This window comes from Penaeus chinensis, chromosome 19 (assembly GCF_019202785.1).
Source record: "Penaeus chinensis breed Huanghai No. 1 chromosome 19, ASM1920278v2, whole genome shotgun sequence".
Taxonomy (NCBI): domain Eukaryota; kingdom Metazoa; phylum Arthropoda; class Malacostraca; order Decapoda; family Penaeidae; genus Penaeus; species Penaeus chinensis.
Genome location: NC_061837.1, coordinates 28,144,332 through 28,149,538, shown reverse-complemented (window position 1 = coordinate 28,149,538; position 5,207 = coordinate 28,144,332).

Sequence of the window (5,207 nt, the reverse complement as noted above, 5' to 3'; positions counted from 1 at the left end):
TCTTTTGTCTCTGTCTCTGTCTCTGTCTCTGTCTCTGTCTCTGTCTCTGTCTCTGTCTCTGTCTCTGTCTCTGTCTCTCTATCTCTCTCTCTCTCTCTCTCTCTCTCCCTCTCTATTTGTATCTGCCTCTGTCTCTGATTTATAAATATATCTCCCCTAGCTGTCTTCTTCCCTCCCTTCCTCTCTCCTTCCCTGTGTACACATTCACTGATGCTCTCACGCACACACGCTTCTGGGAGGCTAGCATACACACGTGGTAATGTGCGCTATATCTGTGATCTGTGTGGGCGCCTAGTATTTTGGTGTGTGCTTCGGGTGTTGACAAAGCTGATGGAAATATGTATCGTGAAGTTGCGCCAGACGGTCGTTGTGATAAAGATTAGGCCTTTTGTGGTCTTGTCGTTTATATGTATTTGTTATTATCTATATATGTGCGTATTTTTGTATGGATCGATGGAGGGATCGATGTTTGTAGGCGTGTAGGCGTGGATAAGTATGTATGTATGTATGTATATATGTATGTATGTGTGCATGTATGTATGTAGGTGTGTATGTATGTAAATGTGTATGTATGTATCTATGTATCCATGTATGTAGGTGTTTGTGTATGCATGCATGTATGTATGTATGTATGTATGTATGTATGTATGTATGTATGTATGTATGTATGTATGTATGCATGTATGTATGTAGGTGTGTGTGTAGGTGTGTATGTATGTATGTGTGTATGTATGTATCTATGTATGTATGCATGTAGGTGTTTGCGTATGTATGTATGTCTGTATGTAGGTGTGTATGTATGTATGTATGTACGTATGGACACGCACGTTCCAGTACAGCATTAACGCGCGGACGGCGATAACCTACAGCCAGAACGTGAGGTGTACGTGACTAAAACAACAGTATAAACTCCTATCGTATGCAGCTGTCTTCAGCATTGGCCTATATGCTGACAGGAGACATTACTGTATCTGTGCCACTGGCTTAAAAAAAAAAAAAAAAAAAAAAAAAAAACATGACCATGCATACACAGAGTCAGGGATTAACGTATTAAACTGTACAATTCTCGTTTTCTTCATTCTTCATCACACGACTTGTCTGCACGCGGTGACGGGGTACGCGACAGTGACACGGGTAATAGTACTAGTGTAAGGGATATGGAGGCGTGCCTATGAATATGTATATTGTAGGGAAACGGTATATGTATATGTGATGCTTGTGTTATATATTAGTAACAGAATACGTGCGTTAGTGGCTTATATCCATGTGTTCTCTTAGCAGAAACGTAGGATAATCGACCTCTTTCTGTATGTGATGACTATGCTTAAAGAGTTCATTCCAGGTTAACTGTGCTTAAGCGTTCACACTAGTCTAACTATTCTCAAGAGATCACACTAGTCTAACTATGCTTAAGCGTTCACACTAGTCTAACTATTCTCAAGAGATCACACTAGTCTAACTATGCTTAAGCGTTCACACTAGTCTAACTATTCTCAAGAGTTCACACTAGTCTAACTATTCTCAAGCGTTAACACTAGTTTGACTATTCTCAAGAGTTCACACTAATCTAACTATTCTCAAGCGTTCACACTAGTTTAACTATTCTCGAGGGTTCACACCAGTCTAACTATTCTCAAGAGTTCACACTAGTCTAACTATACACGAGAGCTCATACTAGGCTAAGCAACGCTGTAACGGCAGCCCCCACGTGTACACGCACACACGCTGATTTCAGAGGCTGCGTGGGCATGCGTGGCATCCGGACCGGTGTGGAGGCTGGCACGCGAGGGGAAATGCAGGGGAGCGGGGGGAGGAAGAGGGGGAAAAGGAGGGTGATGCGGGAGGGAGGGGAAAAGGAGGGTGAGGAGGGAGGGAGGGAGGGGGGGAGGGGGGAGTTGAGGCAGGGAGAGAGAGAAGGGGAGATGGGGTGAGGAAGGAGGAGAAAAGAGGGAACGGAGGATGGGGTGAGGAAAGAGGGGATAAGAGGGGAAAGGGGAGGGGAGGAGGGGTGAGGAAGGGGGGGGGGAAAGAGGGGATGAGAAAAGGGAAACAAGGGTAGGTAAATAGGGGAGTGCGAGAGATAAGAGAGGTAAACAAGAGGGAAAGGAGAGCGAAATAGAGGAGATGAGAAAGGGGAAGAAAGGAAAGAGGGAGAAGGTAGATTACGAAGGAAAGAGAAAAAAAAATGAAGATAAAAAAGGGGGTGTGGGATAGGAAGAAAGAGAGAGCGGCAGAGGGGAAGAGGAAGAGAGGGGAAGAGATGATTGACGAGGGGGTGGGTGGGGGGGAGGGCGAAAGAAAGAAAGATCGAGGAAGGGGAAAAAATGAGGTATTTCCGCTTCATTCACAAACAAACAAGAAGTGAATGTAAGTCCACCTTATCCGCACCGCAAAAAAAGAGAGAAAAAAAAAATCGAGCAATTCAAACATACGTCCAAAAAGAAATATATAAATAAACAAGTAAATAAACAAATAAAAAGACTACAGAAGAGCAAATATCTAAATAAATAATAAACGACGATAAACAACAATGAATACAGGAGATTCAACAAACAAATAACTAAGTAAACAATAATAAAAAATAAAAAAAAAACCAACACAGGAGAAATCCCACAGGAGGAGAAGGAGGAGGGGGGGGGAGGAGGAGGAGGAGGAGGAGGAGGAGGAGGAGGAGGAGGAGGAGGAGGAGGAGAGGAGGAGGAGGAGGAGGAGGAGGAGGAGGAGGAGGAGGAGGACGAGGAGGAGGAGGAGGAGGAGGAGCTTCGAGGGGGGACTTCGCTGCGCTATTCTGGGAAAACGGAATTCCGGGGAGGCAGCGCGTCCGGGAAGTGAAATGGCGGAGAATGAGGATCTGTGCAATACGTAAGGACGTTGCATCTGGTATAGGTAGAGCAAGAGGTGTGTTTATATATGTGTGTTTGTATATATGTATAGATATAAACAAACACACACACACACGCACACACACACACACACACACACACACACACACACACACACACACACACATATATATATATATATATATATATATATATATATATATATATATATATATATATATATATATATATATATATATATATAGAGAGAGAGAGAGAGAGAGAGAGAGAGAGAGAGTTCATATGTGTGTGTATGTTGTGTCTATGTATGCGTGTATATGTGCGTCTCATTAGAAGAACACGAAAAGACACATGAGCCGAGCTGATGCAAATCACGAGGTCCTAATAGTAGCGACTGATATCAAATGAAATGAAACCTGAAGTACACGTGTCAGTGTAGCAACATAACAATTGTCAGGATGCCATATGGCACTAATTGTCATTGGCACAATAGATTGGAACGACAATGGCATCGATGTAATAAGGATAATGGCAGTAATAACAATTACGATTATCTGTTACCTTATTATTAATGTCAGCTCAGGACTGACAGCTGAAACGCAGCGGCAGGAGCGAGTGGTAACTGGACCCGCTTGATCGTAAAAGGAACTATTTAATTTGGCAATAACCGAACACTATTGAGAAATCCTTGTAAAATGCTGATTGGAGAGATCTTATCCTCTTAAGAGTGAGAAAAATAAAGCTTAAACACATCAGTTGAAGATAGCCTCATGTCACCAAGTTAAAAAATATATATGGCTATCTGCATCTGTCTATCGACTTATCTATATAAATTTATTAACATTTCTGTCTATCAAGCTATTTATCATCCTTTCCATCTCTAACTCTATTCCTCTATCTATCCACAAACACTCACGTTATTATAATCATAACAATAATTAATTTTCACTTTTTAATTTTAATCACAACTCACAGATATATCACCTTTAGATATATCAAAGTGTTATCCTCTTCACTACTATACGTACCCTCGACCACACACGCCATACCATGCCCACAGCACCACGCTTAAATCACACTACAGTACGAGTTGTTATTGTACTGTGAGACGAGATCTTTGTACTTCTGTGCTCTTTCATTCCCTCCATGTATGTGTGATTCCCAGTATTCTTTAAAAATTATTGATATACTTGTGTTTATTATTTGGATGGAAAGGTCGATTTTTGGTTATGATTGTCTAGGGGGGGGGAGGGGGCAAAAAAGATGAGGAAAAGGAAAGGAAAAGAGAATGAAGAAGGAGGAGAGAGAGATAAAAAATGAGGATGGATGGATGGAAAGGAGAAGGAGGAGAGAGATAAAGAAATACAAGGTAGATAAAGAAATGAAAAAAGAGGAAGGTGAATGGAGAGAGAAAGAAGTAGGAAATACAAAGATAAAGAATATATGGAAAAGGAAAAGAAAAAGGAGAAGGAGGAGAGAGAGAAAAAAAAATGCAAAGAAGACAGAAAATAAAGGAAAAGAAAAGGAAAAGGAGGAGGAGAATGAGAAGACACAAAATCAAAGGAGATAAAGAAGATAACGAAAAAGGAGAAGGAGAAGAAAGTAGAGGGAGATCAAAGAAGATAACTAAGGAAAAGAACAAAAAAGGAAAAAAAGAAAAAGAAGGAAAAGGAAATAGAAAAAAAAAATAGCAAAGGCTTACAGTAAAGAGAAACAACAATGAAGAGATAGAAAAGAGGGGAAAAAGTAAAAAGAAAAAGAGAAAAAAAAAAGTCAAAGAGGAGCAAGAGAGAGAGAGAGAGAGAGAAAAGTCAAAGTCAAAGAGAAAGAGAACGAGAGAGAGAGAAAACAAGTCAAAGAGAAAGAGAAAGAGCGAAAAAAAAGTCAAAGTCAAAGAGAAATAAAAGAGAAAGAGAGAGAAAACAAGTCAAAGAGAAAGAGAGAGAGAGAGAGAGAAGAGTAAAAGTCAAAGAGAAAGAGAAAAAGAGAGAGAGAAAAGAGAAAGAAAAAGAGAGAGAGAAAAAAGTCAAAGTCAAAGAGATCGAGAAAGAGAGAGAGAAAACAGGTCAAAGAGAAAGAGAGACAGAAAAAAAAGACAAAAAGAAAGAGAAAGAGAAAGAGAGAGAGAAAAAAAAAGTCAAAGTCAAACAGAAAGAGAAAGAGAGAAAGAGAAAGCAAGTCAAAGCAAGAGAAGGGTAGCACATCTTCATCCTGACCCTGATGACGTCATCGCAGAGGGGGGGGGGGGAGGAGACCGCGCCCAAACCCCCATTTCCCTGTGCCTTCCTCCCCGGCATCTCGAGGAAAGGTAAAATATAGCTGCGGTCAGGAGACGGTAGCGTGGCTCCTCCCCCTCGGTTAGGG